We start from the raw sequence: 17090 nt of genomic DNA on the forward strand, positions 1-17090 counted from the left end.
ATGAATCAGATTTAATGGGTTTGTGTATAGGCTTCTGCTTGAACCTCTCTCTTTTTTTAATGACTAGCCAACAAGGTCCACATGCATCAGGACTCAGGAGTTACCTGTAACTACCCGGAGTATTTATACATGTAGCTCCATTCTGGCAAGCAAGAGGTGTCCCGGCATAAATCTGGCATTCATTAACATCAACAGAACAGAATGGACCCTGAGAAGAGAAACACAGGTTATTTCCCAAGTAAAATGAGCAGCACAATGGGATCTGCAGAGCCAGTGCAATGATATAGAATTTCAAAAGGTATACAGCATCTGGCTTGCTTTTGGCAAGGCTTCCTTTAGTAAACACTAACACAAAACTCAATTGTTCAGCTCTGTCTTCCTTACAATGGAAGTACAGCATGTTTTCACTTAATTTAAAACATAGGACTGTTAAAAGGGAAGTGCAAAACCCCTTAGGGAATGAAATTTTGCACGGTCAGCCCTCAGGCTGCTGATACCAGAGATATGCAAGAAAGCACATGCTCTTTTAAAGGAGTTACAGTGGAATTAATATATGTGGTGATTTAAATGCCACACATGCTACTAATAAGAAAAGTACAGGTCAGTTTCCATACTTACTGTCTTCTTTTGTTTAGCTTTCTCTGAATGAATTAAATGAATTAAATTGCAAGGCCAGCTGATGAAGTAATAGCAACCCATTTTTAAAAACAGAGCAATTTCTATCTACCTTTTCAGATTTCTCACTTGGTGGCTACATAGCACAGAGAATTTGAGCAATTAAAATTCTTGGCTCCTTGGTCATCTATTAGATTTTGTATTTCTCAAAAAAAACAACACCCATAAACAGTTTCAAATCTTTCAAAAAGTCTTCAGTTGGAGTCTTCCAATCCTTTGAAAGCTATGGTTATTTGGGCTAACATATATAATAACCAACACAACATTAACCAAATGTAATATTGCGCTCCCCCCCCCCCACCATTGAGCAACTCTCATGTCCCCCTGGGTTATAACCAGTGGGTTATAGCACATCAGTGAAATGGTACGTTTGTATTATAGCGCTATAACTTTAAAAAATACTTTTAAAAATCAGAAAGGAGAAAATTTGTCCTTCAAATCATGAGATGAGTGCAGTAAAGTTAGTTTGTTTAAAAAACTTTTGAGACAGTCCCAGTTGCTAAAAAGCCTCTCAAAAGAATGGAATGAATGGACAAGGAGGTGAAAACAACAACCAATAAATTCCACAAACCCAAGGAACTATATCATGAGAAATCTTTAGATGAGTCTGAAAGAGCCCAAAGATTGCTTAGAGGCTGCTTAGAGCAAATGCCACCATTGCCTGAAATATACAAAATAAGGATTGGGGACAACCATTATTGTTATCCCCTCCCCCCATTCTCTTCTGTAAGATATGTAATACTACCACTGATAGAACTCAACTTGCCAAGTGATCATTATACTTTATCTGTGGCATACACTGAATGATGCTTACCTGCCAATTGTCAGGACAGAGGCAGAAGAAAGCATCCAGCAAATTTATGCAGGTTCCAGAATTCTGGCAGGGGTTGCTGTTACAGGCTTTGTTCAAGAAGGCCTGGATTAAAACAAAGGCACAAATAAGCCCATTCTGATAGAATTTCATGATCTTTTTGGCATATTTCTTAAATAATATCCAAAATATATAAAAGACTTGGATATATTTGGATGTTAGATATCAGCAACTCAAAAAATAAATTTAGGACCCAGTCATTGAAAATTGTCCAATTGCTCTACCTTAAATGTAGACACTATATTTCCCCCAAAGAGCAAACATTGCATTCTATCCTCACTATTTCCAATCAATCACCATCAACAACTATTCATATATTGCCCAGGACTTAATGCTTTCTGTGTCACTGTGTGTGTATATATACCCTCAAGTCACCTGTTGACTTATGTCTATCCCATGGATTTCATAGGGTTTTTTTTTTAAGGCAAGGAATATTCAGAGATGGTTTTTCCAGTTCCTTCCTCTAAAATATAGCCTGCAATACCTGATTTTCATTGGTAATCTTCCATCCAAGTACAGTACTAACCCTGCTTAGCTTCCAAGATCAGAAAGGATCAGGTGCCTTTAAGGTGTCAAAACACTATTAATATATGTAATTTTTACTGCATATTGTTTTGCTCATTCCCTTAAATTACTCACCTGCTCAAGGTTTTGAATTCTGCCTTCAATAGTTGCAATCTGCAAACACAAATGTAAAAACATATATTTAGGAATTATATATTTAGACATATTGGACAGATTAGGAAGGAAGGATAAATTCCCAAGCATATAACAGAGTAAATAATGTTGTATCCTCCCCAGTGCTATAAATGGTAACGTACCTAGATTATAGGGCAAAAGTGCCTGGAACTGAATTCCTTTGAATGAGAGGACACAGAGATGGATGGGGTTTCTGTAATATTTGCTTCATTTACATATACACAAGTAAGGCATAGGTGGCAAAACAGATACCCCTACAAAGGAAGAGATCTGTCCACTCACCCCATCCCATGTTGGATCCCAGACTAAAACATAAATACCTATTCCAATTTGTCTCATTCATTCATTTTTCAGATCCTAAGCTTTGCTCATCTTCACCATTGTGTTTGTTAATTTCACCTGAAAACCCATACACTTTCCTCTCCAATTTTGTCCGAATACATGCATTTGTGTACATACCTAGGATGTACATTATTGCAAGCATAACTTTCAAAGCATAACTGAATGTACTAGTTCAAAGGACAAAAGTTTGTAATTTTGCATTCAAATGCAAACTATTTTCTCTTCCATTCTTGACTCTTAAGATTCAACCAATGAACTGATAGATATCCCTCTGTTTCTTTCACTTCCCAAGGGTTTTTTTTTATGTGACTTTTTTTCTTTTTCTTCTTCTCTGGATTAGACAGTGTTCACTTTTTCAGAACTATGATGGTTAACTACCTTTAAAACACTCATAATATCTCCAGAAGACAGTCTATTAACAATGAGTTCTCCTAAAGATACATCAGCATCAATTCTGAGCTATCACCACAGGGCTGGCAATTGTATGGCTTTGCAAATGTTGTTGGAGTGCAACTCCCAGTAGCCAATGGTAAGAGATTCAGAGATTTGAAGCCCACCAAAATCTGGAGGACTACATGATTCTCATCTTGCTTAGCATACCAAAAGAAGAGTGCACTAACAACTCTTACAGCTGGATCCTTTATGAATCACTACACTTGTTCTATATTTTCCGTCTGCTAAAAACATGTGTTTTGCCTAAGGGTAGAAATGGTTCTGAGTAAGAGCTTGATTTTATGATTTCAAAAGATGTGAAAATCTTTCAATCTCATATTTGTGTGTGTGCAATTTACTTAATGTAAACAATTTTTATGCATTGACTAATGTGTGTTTCTGCACATTTTTTTCAATCACACATATATTAACCGTATTTTTCATTTTAAAATATGTGCATGCTTTATTTGATGGAAATGCACACTCTCTCATAAGGATTGGGAAGTAAGGAAATACTAGTTTGATTCATGAGGCAGAAAATCCCATTAACCATGTCTCTGTATGTCTAGCATAAAAAACTCTATAGTTAAGAAATATATTTTACTGCCTTTTTTTTACACCCCAAATCTATTGATAAGGCAGCTGCCCTCTGTAGAAAAATGAGGCCGGCCCTAACAATAAAACAATTAAAATCCTTTATCCCTAAAAACATAACCATCTTAAAATGGCTGAGTGAAGTTAAGCATGGCATCAGAAAAACTGCAATAAGGGCAGTCAACATGAGCAAAAACTATACACTCCATTTGTCCTGATTTGGCAAGGACAGTTGCAATTAAACCTCTGTCAATTCCGGCTTTTGAAACTGCGTTTAAAATGTCCCATCTTCTCGCTCTTCCTTCCACTTTCCCCTTGTGTCCTCAGCTTATTTAACTCATTGCAAACTGAGTTCAAAGTGCAAAACTAGGAATTGGAAGGGCAGCAATGAAAGAACTAGACAAAATCCTAAAGTGTAAATATATACAGCTGAACAATAAAGTTAGAATTGTCCAAGCCATTATATTCCCCATCACCATGTATGATGTGAGAGCTGGACAGTGAAGACATCAGATAGGAAGAAATTAGTTCATTTGAGATGTGGTGCTGGAGAAGAGTGCTGAGGATACCATGGACTGTCAAAAAGACAAACAATTGGGTTCTAGGTCAAATCAAACTTGAACTCTCCCTGGAGCGCAAGAAGACAGAGGCCCATTCCGGACGGGCATAAAGTACGTATCCAGTACGTACTAGGGTTAGGAAGGGGCATCACTTCCTGACACCCCTAACCCTAGTACGTACTGGATACGTACAAAATGGCAGTGCCCGTTCCACACGGGTGCCGCCATCTTGACATAGCAGACGTGTAGGGTCTGCATGTCATGCCCCTGATGTGACGCCGTGAGTGTGCAATTAGCACCTCACGGCGTCACATCCGGGGCACAAAAAGAAGTGCCATTTTGGAGCTTTTTTTTTACGGCACAAGGGAGCCTTGTGGTTTGGTCGCTGAGGCTCCTCTGTGCTGCAAATGGCAGTGCAGCAGACCGCCGCTTTTAGGCGGTCTGTAACGCGCCTAAGTTGAGGCTGCCATACTTTAGCCACATCATGAGAAGGCATGACTCACTAGAAAAGATCATGATGCTGGGGAGGGTAAGGGGCAGCAGAAAGAGAGGAAGACAACAGGCTAAATGGACACTCAGTCAGGAAGACCCCAGGCCTGAGCCTATAGGACCTGAGCAGAGAGGTCAAGGACAGGGAAGAATGGAGATGTCACTTCTGGCAAAGACAGCTTATCCCTTCCCATGGGCAAGGAGGTGGAGGATAGGGAGGCTTGGAGATGCCTCATTCACAGGGTTGCCATGAGTCAAGATTGACTCGAAGGCAGCTAACAACAACGAAAACCTGTAAAAATATCAATAAAAATAATTGAAATATAGAAAGCCAGACATATCAATTAATTAGATTAGGGCAGGTCCAAGACATGGCAAAGACAGTATATCCCCTTCCATGCCATGTATGGAAGCCAAATCAGCTGGTGATTTAGGACTTTATCACAGGACCCCTGTTCTCTCCACAGTTGCATTAATGAAGGGAAGTGCATATATACCAGTTTGGGAGCACTCCCTACTACATATCCTTTCATTAGTGTGACTTGGCTGTTGCTTTCTTCCACCTTCATCCTTAATCTCCCCTTTCTGCCTATGCTGTACCCATTGGGCCTTTCTTTTGTTTGTATGCGTGTGCATACATGTGTGATAGGGTTGCCTTAGCATCACCAAAAGTTAGAAATGACGTGAAGGCCCACAACAACAACAACAACAAACCCCTGGTGATACCATTAAACATGGCATCTTAACAGTCAACTACAGCTGAACAGAGCGGCATTTAAAAGGGGGGGAAATCCAGTGTAACAAATGCAAATACACATACAGATACACACTTTTCAAGGCAGTGCTCTTGAGATTTCTCCCTCTTGCCCAGAGGAAGGGAGAAGAGAGTCCAGGCCCTGAGATTTAATAAAACCCTTGCCTTCTTTCCTAAAGGCTGGCCCTGCCACTACTTCTGTGCTATTAAAAACTTGGAAAAGTTGCATTGTCAGGGACAATTCTGATCAATCCTCTGTTGTCCCTTTCCCCCCAGTTGCTTTTAAAATGTCCAAGTTCTTCTCTCTCCTCCTTCCACTTTCCCCTTTCCCCTTTTGTCCTCAGCTTACTTAAATTATTGCAAACTGAGGAGGGGAGGGGCAGGATTTTCCCTTCCCTGTAGGCTCAGGCAAAAGCACACTGCTGCAGCCTTTCCTACCTTATGTCTTCTTTAATAAATCTTGACCACACTCAGATTTTGCTTGGCTGCACCGATCCTGGCTTTCAATTTTGTTGTACCCTGGTTGTACCCTGGCCAAGTTGGCTGGGGGATTCTGAGAGTTGCAATCAAAATGTAGCTTTTAAAAGCTTTACCAAGACACCAATATCTCCCTTTCTCTACTGCCCCCCTGCACCCTTACACAATCTTTACCCTGTCACTGCCCAGGAGGATTAGGCTTGTTGATGAAAACAGGCACAGTACAGCCCAAGCTAAACCACTGTAAACCTCAGGAGAAAGTAACAGTATATTTAATAACTTTCTTCCCTTAGTATCAGTAGGTCTTTAAGGAGTCTTTAAATGGTCTTTAGGAAGAATTATGCAGAAAGTGAATAAAATATGACCCAAGGTTTTAAATTGGCTTTACATCTTTGACTGCCATATATCTAGAATCTATGTCTTGCCAGGGGGCAAATGTACAACACTGAAATCTGTGATTAATAATGCTTCTGGAACCTGGAATTTGAATTTTTGTATTCAACCAGCTCTGAAAGGTTTTATGACAAGTACTTGAGGATTTTTATTCTTATTAAAAGAAAACATGCAAAACCAAGTTCTGATGAGAGATTACAGCACCAGGATAATATAAGACCCCAAAATGGAGAAAAAATGTACAGAAAGGGGATTTGACCCAGTACCCAGTGAAATTAATTTGCCTCTGTCCATATGGTTTACATTATAGGAGACTTTACCAGAGGTCAATGGCAGGATTCTTCAGCATGTCAAAGAAAAGAAATTTATTCCAAATGATGGTAGGGAACTGAACATGCATTTGTTGGCAACATTATAGGAATTAAGACTCACCTTGGAATGAAGCTGGGTGATCTGGCTGGAAATATTTTGAGGGATGCTAGCAATTCTTTTGAGTTCTAGAATTTCATCTTTATTCTTTTGGATCTAAATTTTAAAAGGAAAAAGAATTCTAGTGTGCTTAAGAGTATAGGAATAAACACAGTATTCACAGATGCTTAAGGTGATAGATGACACTACTGCATGCAAACCAGTTAAATTTTTGGACTGCAACTCGCAGAATCCCCCAGTCAGCATGGTCACTGTGGGATTCCTGGAGTTACAGTCCTAAAAGGTTATTCTTTCAAATTCTAACTAATTCAGTTGTAAGGGACTTTCTATATTATCAGGAATGTTGCAACTGCATGCACTTTTCCAGATCAAGTTTCTATAAGTCATACCCAGTACCAGAAGCATGATGTCCTGTCCCTGGCAATGTATGGGTTAAAAGAAAGGACAAGGAGAGTCACACTGCCGTCTTTGTTATTCACTTTAACTTCAGATTTAAACTGCACAAGATGCTTGCAGGAAAAAAAGTAAGTTGAGGGAATTATGGTACCATATAGGGATGTAGTTCTTTGCTATTTTCATTCTTGAAGAAAGCAGTGAGTAATTTTAGCAATTTTCTTCCTGCTGTGAGAAACCCTGTACAGTTTTCAAAGACTATTCTTAGTTCAGGGGTAGGGATTTATTTGCTTGTGTGGGGGGTTTTTGCACCAAAAATAGAATTTTCTGCACCAAAACAAAAATTGTGAGTTTTGTAGAGCATAAATCCCTAACTGGAAATTGTACCCACAGCTCTCCATAGCCACAGATTTTGCATCCACAGAGTCAATCATCCATGACTTGAAAATATATTTTTTTAAAAATCCAAAAAAACAAACCTTGATTTTGCTATTTTACATAAGGGACACCATTTTACTACTTCATTGTACATAATGGGACATTTTGGTATCTGTGGGGATGTCCTGGCACCAAATACCAGTGGATATCAAGGGTGCACTGTAATAGAAAAAAGTTCACCCCCCATTTGTTTCCAGCCTTCATATCTTTTCTCAACCTCACACTTTTAAGCTAAGTGCCCCCCCTTCCCAAGTATCTAACAAAGTCAGTAATACAAATTAGCCCTTTTTGTACCATTGAGCAGCTGTTAATATTTGGCTAACAGTGACTCCAAAAGTCATTTGTCTGGTGGGAGAGGCTACATGTCTTGGATATTCCAGAAGCCATGTTAGTTGGGGGATCCTGGGAGCTGATGTTAAAAAACAGTACTGATTCTAAGCCCTGCTGATTCTTCAGCTGCTTACCAGATCACTGCAAGTTTCATGACACAAACCATAGGCACAAACCATAGCAAGAAAGCTGAGGATCTCTTATTGAGCGAGGCCTTGCTGGTTGTCAAGCAAGGGTAGATTAATGGTTCAGAATTAACTTTGTATAGCAGGACAATGCACCTTTCAAAGGACTGTCATTGGAGCTAGAAGTAACTTGAAATTACCTAGGAAAGTAAGTTATGTTAAAAGTCACAAACATATAGTGAAAGCTGCATGAACACCACAAGGCAAACACTTGCAATGGATGCAGAGCTTCAGAGAAGAATTGCTTTCCCTCTCAAAAACAAAATATTTTGCCGTGCATCATGAACCACAAAATGTCTGCACAACAGAGGTGAGTTTAGGCAAAGTCATGCCACTTGAACAACTAACAAAAAACCAATGACCCAGGATGGTCTTACGTCATCACTGTATTTATATTTTCTCACTCCCACAAACCTCAGTTCTAAAATAATGCTGTTGTTATCCTAAAGTTCAATGAGATAATACCTAATTATATGCTATAAAATACTTATCTTTTACTTTTTACATATTCTCACAAATTTATGGTCCTGTAATCAATGCAAGAGACAGCAATTATCAAATGAAGCATTAAACATTTGATACTTTAGACAGCTAGATGATCAGAATCAGCTGGAGACTGCGATAAAGTCTTAACTTATTGGCAGGTATACTTTAAAAAGCTATGGACCTACTATCCTGAAAGAGACATAAATACCACTTGCATTTGCATACATTCCAATTTGTCAGGGCAGTCTTCTGTCATCCTGCTGCTTTTAAAATATTCCAGTTTCTCTTTGCTCCTTTACTTTCCCCCTTTGTCCTCAGCTTACTTCAGTTATTGCAAGTTCAAAGTGCAAAAATAGTTTGCACTCCATTAACTTTCCTCCTGCCTTCTGCCCAGCCTTGATTCACCATGATCCCAATCTTGGGGTCAAACTACAATGTTTAAAACCTGATTCTTCCCCCAAAACAGTGGAGTAAACTGAAGGGTTTTTTTTTAAAAAAAAAAAACTGCTTTAAAGTCATCAGGCATAGAAAAGAAGCGTTTTTGTATTAGAAGGAGAGGAGCATAATGTGTTCCAAGACAGCTAGGAATGAGGTAAGGAAGCATTATCTAGCTTGTGTAGATTTAGCCTAAGTAAATACATAGCCTCCTCTGGAGCAGTGAACCAATTAAGCTTTGCAAATTGTTGCAAGCTGCTGTTCTCTTAACTGAGCTGGAGATTTGCACACAGTCCTTTCCGCTTACTTGGAGCTGAGTAGGCCAAAATTTGCACCATCATCACCCACAGGGAGATGACTCATGAAAAGTGGAGACCCTGGGTCAGGCCTTGAGATTCCGTAACCCTGTTCACAAGACTTCAGCCTCCCATAATCCCATGATGAAGATGTCATGAGATTGGGGACCCAGAAACTGGCCATTGTGCTCTCTGAGTCTTTCATTATCTGGAAGGGTGGAATTAAAATAAATATTTTAAAGGAGCATGGCAATGCCACTTTTCATTTAAGAAAAAAAAACCATACTGCTTTACAATAAGAGCAGGTGCCATAAAAAGAGTAGCCATAGACAGTTACCAGAGTGGAAACTGGAGAGGACTCCTGTATCTTTAACGGTGGTGTAAACAAGGGAATTTCAGCAGGTATTGCTTGTTCCCTGGTTGTATACGAAACTGGCTAATTCATTGCTAGCCTATTATATGTGCTGCTCTGTGAATTGATATAATACAGTAGCTAAGACTGTGAATCCAGAAGACCTTTCCAGAGCCATAAAGTCTGCTGGGGAGAGCCCATGTGGCATAGTGGTTTGAGTGTTGGACTATGATTCTGGAGACCAGGGTTTGAGTCCCAGCTCAGCCATGAAACCCACAGAGTGACCTTGGGCAAGTCATATGCTATCAGCCTCAAACCTCTTCTGAACAAATCTTACCAAAAAAAGCTGCATGATAGGTTTGCCTTAGGGCTTCCATAAGTCAGAAATAACTGAAGGCACACAACAAACACAACACCATCTTGCACAAATAAATGTCAAGGGAGAAATATGGAAGATATACCCAGAACCTTCACTGCCTTATTACATTGTGGTTTAAGTTTGATGCTCATCAATTCCAGTTTGCCAGAAAAAGAAGACAAAATTTCAAAGTGCTTTTGGTTATATGGCAGTTGGTTTTTCATGGTGGAGTTAGTTAATTGGGGAAAGTGATATCAGGGATACTATGAAAAGAGGCAGGTGTAAACTAAAGAGCCAGGGAAGCACCTATAGGCTGGATTGCTTCTATTAGCTACGCTGTGACCATAAGTGCCCTCACACTTGTCCTCATACAAATGACTTTTCCTGTTGCCTAATTACTTTTGCAGTCACTGCAGAGCAGTGTTTGGAGAAGTTGCCTGAAGAAGTTTAGCTCATAACAGACAACTGTACCAGAAATACTATCAATTAGAACATGGTAACATTTAAATTCTAGGACTACACCTTCCAGAATCCCCCTACTGCCCAAAGGATTCTTGATTTTGTCATCCCCAAAATAATGTTTCTAAAATCTTCTTTCAACACATTAAATACAGTCCCTTATGTGTATACAAAACCCTTTGAAAACACTTGGAAAAAATACTTCAATAATCAGATTTAGATCAAAATGAAAGAAAGGAGAAGGACAAAATGAAAAGTTTTTTACCTGACTCAAGGTTTCTGTGAGGTCTTCTTCATTAATTTTTATTCTGCCCTGTGATCTAGTTTTGAATTCAATATTTTTGGCAGAGCCAGCATAGAAGATTAAATTGCCTGTTTCAGAGGACATGCGAGGCCTGGCAGATGAAGAGAATAAGATGACACATAGTGACAACTTTTCCTAAGACTTTATGAAGCCATTTAATTTAGCTTCCATCAACCCAAAATAAGCAAGTCTAGCTGCAAGTACCTCACTAAGGATGATACTTACTGTTCCTGATTGATCTCCCTTTTCAATCTATTTTTTTCAGTAGAATCAGAGCCATAATTTAATCCAGAAATAATCAGCAATGTCACCAGAGTCCAAGGAAGAAAATCTGGATACACCATTGCTCACTTCCAGGTGTCTTAGACTGAGGAAATGAGTTAAAGTGAAATCTATGTTGTCTTCAAGGATTAACCCAGTGCCACGTGTACTTTGCTCTTGAAGAAGACCTTGCAAATTCACTGAGTTGCTTAATCAGCTTTCTTCTCTCTGTCCAATCACTTACTCATAGTTTGGAGAACCATGGATTATTTATTAGCTGGAGATGGCCATTGGCATTCATGTTTGAGGGAACAAATCCTGGGACATGTGAAGAGTATGTATGTTTTCCAACATATCTTTCCTTGGTGGTAGATACATGCCACTGGCTGTTCCAAGCAGGAGAGGGGGCACCTCATATTATTTATTTAATTAATTAATTCATTTATATGCCACCTTTCTCCTAGACTGGGACCCAAGGCAGCTTCCAGAAATAGTAAATTTTAAAAGTTTACAATAAAATTTAAAAATTTCAGGGTGAGGCAAGCCCCTCCCTAACTGTGGGACATGCGTCATGCATGCTGAGGCTTCCATGGACATGTGTATTCATGTATTAATGTACTTCCCCCTGAGAAATGCAGTTTGATGTGTTGTGGTGTCTTGTACCACTAACACTCGCCCTAGTGCCTTTCAGATTTTTGGACTGCAACTCTTACCAGTCCCGCTAACATGGCCAACAGCAGGGGGATCATGATAGCCAATATATTATGCTTACAGCATGCACTGAAAAATATCTGTGGTGTTGTGGCAGAACTGAGGTGTTGTGGATGAACTTTCCTTTATATCTTCAAAGCAAGAATTATTAAATCCAGCTGAAAACAACAAAGGAGCTAACATGAGCTACACAGAAATGCCCTCTATATAAGGCAATAAGAGAAAACCCACTTGCTCTTCAGATACTCCTCGCTCCCACTGGGTACTTCCTAAAACCATCATCTCCTCTGTCACTGACCCAGCTGCATACAAAGCCACTGTATTGTTCAATCTAATGAGACACAAATTAAAATTTAGCCACACGAGTCTGGTCTTGCAGCCTTACAATGGTTCCTCTCTTTGTATAACTGGATTCTTATGCACATGTGTTGTTCGAGATCCAATGGGGTGGTAAATCCACTCTGGACTTTACTCTGAAGTTGAAAGGATATATTGCTCATGAGTATTCACAGAGCTGCTTAATCAGCTTTAAAGGAGTTATTTATTCAACCTAATTGTACCAATTCAATGAAGGTGTTGAATTAGATATGTAGACGTAGATATAGATTAGATCACATCACTAACAAGGCAATTACAACATATTTGGAGGAGGAGAAAACCAGGTAGCTGACTAAGGGTGCTGCAAGTGGCATCAAGCAAACATGAACATGAAAAATAAGTGTGTAATGAAGATTTCCCCCACCTCCTCCTGTGGTGACAGAATGTTAGGTTTGCAAACATTTGGCATAATTCTAGAGCTGAAGGAAAAAGAAGCCAAGGACAGAAAGGGGGAAGGTTGCCTTGCTTGGAGCCTAATTAGATGAAGGAAAATGGGTTGTTCGGAAAAGGACAGGAACTGAACAGGAAAGTGAGCTTTGGAGTGGAATACCTTGTGGCTCTGTACATCTAGCTCAAACAGATGTAAGGAATATTTTTCAGACAGATTAAAATAGCCCTGCCATTGAAGATTTTGTTGTTGAATCACTGTCCCCACCACAAGACCTTTGCAACAATGAAACATTATGGTGTGTCAGGGAACTTCGATGAATAGAACTGACTGAACAGGCATGGTTCTGCCCTGATCCACTGCTTTCCTTTCAACATGGTTTGCTGACCTCAGTGGGAGAATGTACAAAAAAAAGTGGTTATAATGAATACAGCTTAGAAAACTTATTTTTGTGGACCACATCTCCCAGAATCCCCCACGCAATGTGGCCAATGGGCATGCTGGCTGGAGGATAGCAGTCCGAGGGCTAAATACCATCACTACTGCCAACCAGAGCAGATTGATTTAGTCAGTGACTGGCTGTTGGACTGAGGCCCTGGAAAATAACATTTCTACACTGTGACTGTGAACATACATGATTAATGGCCATTTCATTACATGGTAGAACAACAGATTGTTTGAAGTCTTCAGACATTCCTGGAACAAACAGGAGGACTGCAAATGAGAACAGACCTCATGAAATGAATGAGAGTACAAATCTAATGACACTAAATAAATAACTAAGGTTTCCTTTAGGGAAGGAGTGGGAATCACATGACTCTCTAGATGTTGTTGGACTGCAACTCAACCAATGGTGAGGAATGCTGGGACTTGCAGTTCAACCACACCTGGAACACCACTTGACCCCCCCCCCCACACACACACACACACCCTTTTTGGGATTTCAGGAAATGGAATTGAATTGGGAAGCTAAATTCCCCAAACTGCAGAATTATCCCAAGGTGGAAGTGCCTCTTCCATCCTCCATTTACTTTAATAAAAAGGTATCAAAAACAACTAAATCAATTGGGAAGTGACAATGATTTATACTTTCAGTTGATAACTACTAGGTTAAATTATACTATAAATAAAACCAAGTTTTATTTTTTTTTTTATTTTTGTTACTTTATTAATATACTCAAGATAATTTAGAATATAGATAATTATTGTATTTGGGTGGATACTCAATTTGATGTTGATTATCAGGATGTAAATTTGTGTAAATAATAAAAGGAAAAAAATATACCATAATAAATGATGTCTAAGGGAGGGATGATAGCTCAAAGCCCCGAGGAAAGGAGCAGGGGCCGCGCGCCTGTTGCTCCTGCCCCTCACGGGCCCTTACTGGTCCCCAGCTGTCTCTGAGAGGCAGCTGGTGGCCAAGGAAGGGCAGAAGGAGCAGGCGCACGCCTGTCACCCCCTCTCCCAATCCCCCCCCCCTTCTAGCTGTCTCTCAGACAGCTGGAGGTCGGGAAAGGAGCAGAGAAAGCCCCGTCCCCTGGAGGGTGGAAGCTCCGCCCCCAGCATGCGGCTCCGCCCCCAGAGGGTGGAAGCTCCACCCTGGCTTCGGCCCCCCAGTTATCTGAGGGACAGCAACCCGGCCCCTGGCTCAAAAAGGTTGCCTACCCCTGCGTTGGACAGTATGGTACTAGTTTCCTGAGCTGAGAGTAGGAAGAGCTAGTACCAGCTGCACTTGCAACAGATGGATCCTGGCATTATTTAGTATGTAACTGGAGCCTATTGAGCTACATACCAAATGCTTGGGATTTGGTCTGTTGTGAGCACAGCTAGTGTTCATTCTTACTACTTTCACCAGATCAGGACACACGGGATTTGGGTTTGCTCTGCCAAAAGACAAGAACATATGCTACATAGTTGGGTCCTGGACCCTCTCAGACTGCTGGGCCCCAGTAATTTGTACTGACATCCCACCCCCTTTGGCTCTGGTGTTAGGTCAGGGACACCTTCAGTAGTGCAGCAAAGTCAACGTTTGCTGAGTTGAGAGATAATTACATCATCTGCCCCACTTTTCCAGCTTTCCTTTTCCTTCAGAGTTTTAATTGCAAACCTAAGAGTAGCTTGGGTGGGGTAGATTTTCCCAGCAAAAGCACATTGTTTTGAGTTATCTCTGTTGTTATGAAAAGTATTTGGGGATTGCTTAATATGCTTTATTTATATACTGCTCTTCCGAAACGATCAAAGCGGTTCACAGGATCATTTAAAACTTTCACAACATGTATGGGCAACATATGTCTTAGCTTTTCAAAAGTTAGTGGTTCCTGATGGAGAATAAAACTTCTAGAAATGGTTTGTGGTTGACACAGCCTTTTGCCTTTTGGAGAGATCTTTGGGAGCATGAGTATCATGTCGAACACCAGTATATCAGAACTGACCATATGTTACTGGGCAGCTCATTGATTCATGTATTTAGTGTTCAAGCAATGAGTATTGCTGTGTGAATCAGTTGTTGGTTATCTGATCCAGATTCACTGGTCATGCTAGGATTCTGGGAGTCATTAGCCATGGGAAAATTAACTTTTCCAAGATGTGGTCTGGAGATGTTCTGTCCTTAAATGAGAATCAGTGGTGTGTTAGAGAAAGTGTTGGATTTGAATCAGGAAAACATGGTCTCAAATGTGCTGTCAGGTAGGAGAACTTCAATAGATTGTAAGCCAGGTGTGGGAATCCAGATGTTATTTGACTGTAGTACTCACCTCTGTGACTTGCAATTCAGCAACATCTGGAGGGCTGCATGAGTCTCATCCATATCGTAATTTAACTCATTGGGGAATTTTTGATGACGAAGTGGGCAAAACCCTAGCCTTAGCTACTTGGGGCACAATTGGGATATAAGCCTGGTAAATAAATTCAGGGTTCCTACCTGTTTAATTAAAATACTTTCTTGTTTAGGGCTTTAAAAAGTTCAATTAGAGCATAATTCTGTGCATGTCTGCCCAGAAGTAAGTGCCAGTGAGTTCAATGAGACATTGTGATTATGTGCAAAGGACTTGTATTCAAGACAACAAGCAATATGACTTAATCCATTTTTTAAAAAAAAACTAAGGAGGGTTACAAACCGCCATAAAATACGTATTGACTACGTATTAGGGTTAGAAGAGGCGGTGCTTCCGCACCCCCCCCAACCCTAATACATAGTCAATACGTACAATATGGCGGCGGCCGCTCCACACGGCCGCCGCCATATTGACGTAGCAGACGCTGTGTGGCCGCACGTCGCGCGGTGCTTATGACGTCATGAGGGCGCCGCAGGAAGAAGCGCCATTTTGGAGCTTCTTTTTTGCTCTGCGAGGGAGTCGTGCGGTTTGGCTGCTGCGACTCCCTCGCGGAGCAAACAGCAGCGCCGGGAGACCGCCGCCAAGTGGCGGTTTGTAACCCACCTAAGAAAACCTGCTGGATTTTAAAAATCTATTAAAACAATCTTATCAGCTGTTGCTTTTGACAGCTTTGGAAATCTACAAATAGTCAAGACATTGATTTATGTCAAAAGACATAGGAACATCTTAAATTTTATTACTAAAGCTTTGAATTGCAGTATCCTTAGGGATACAGCTAATCCAAAATAGAGCCTGGCTTGCACAATTAAAAAAAAGAGGCAGCTCAGTTTGGCAAATACAACTCTGGCCTACTGATTTCCTCTTTGGCCATACCTCATGGATATTCTGAGATCTGAAAATAGTAACATGATTCAATTATTTAGGGATCTGAAAGTACCATAATAGTGTTCTTTTATGTGCAGACATAATGTTCCCCAACCTCAAATATTGGCTTGGGGAATAGGAATATAACTTCTGAACCAGACTATTGTGTGTTGGCTACAACTCTCCTGGTAAGGTCTTTTTCATGGCATGCCAGGAAAGGAAACTATGTGGACATTATCACCATGATAAAAACTAAAGCCACGCCTTGATCTTAAACAGAGCTTGGAAATGTTACCTTTGGCTGTTTAGGGGATTCTGAGAGTTGTACTTTAAAAAAGTATGTTTCCCAACATTTATTCTTAGAAACATGTGCCCAGTTACATTTAATAATCTGTCCTCAAAGGTACACCGAAAGATCTGTTTGATTTCCGATTCTTATTATAAATTATTGAAAAGGAATGGTGGATAATAATGCCTAAAGCATTAACATAATCACTGAAGTTTTTTCTACACCACACAATTATAACACTTTTTTGCATCACTACCATGGCTGCTTCCTACAGAGTTCTGGGATATGTCCTTTGGTGAAGTTGTTCCTAAGCCAACATTTGCGGGTGAGATGCAAAGAATTCAAAATGCCTTCCCAAACTACAAACCCCAGGATGCCAGTGTGGCATCACAGCAGTTAAAGTAGATTTATAATATTGTAATCGTGTAGTGTGAAAGCAAACTTTGATTCTGTTTGCGGCATCTTGTAATGTAACTCTTACCTAGTCTAAAAATTGTATCACTCAACACAGGATAGAAGGCAAGAGAGAATGAGAGTAAAGAATATTTGACAGAATCCAGACTTAAACCAGATGCTCTGTAACCAGTCAGTTTTAATCAGTCATTGCTATTCCA

This window comes from Sceloporus occidentalis, unplaced genomic scaffold, assembly GCF_023333645.1.
Source record: "Sceloporus occidentalis isolate IW3139 unplaced genomic scaffold, rSceOcc1.0.p SCAF_7, whole genome shotgun sequence".
NCBI lineage: Eukaryota > Metazoa > Chordata > Lepidosauria > Squamata > Phrynosomatidae > Sceloporus > Sceloporus occidentalis.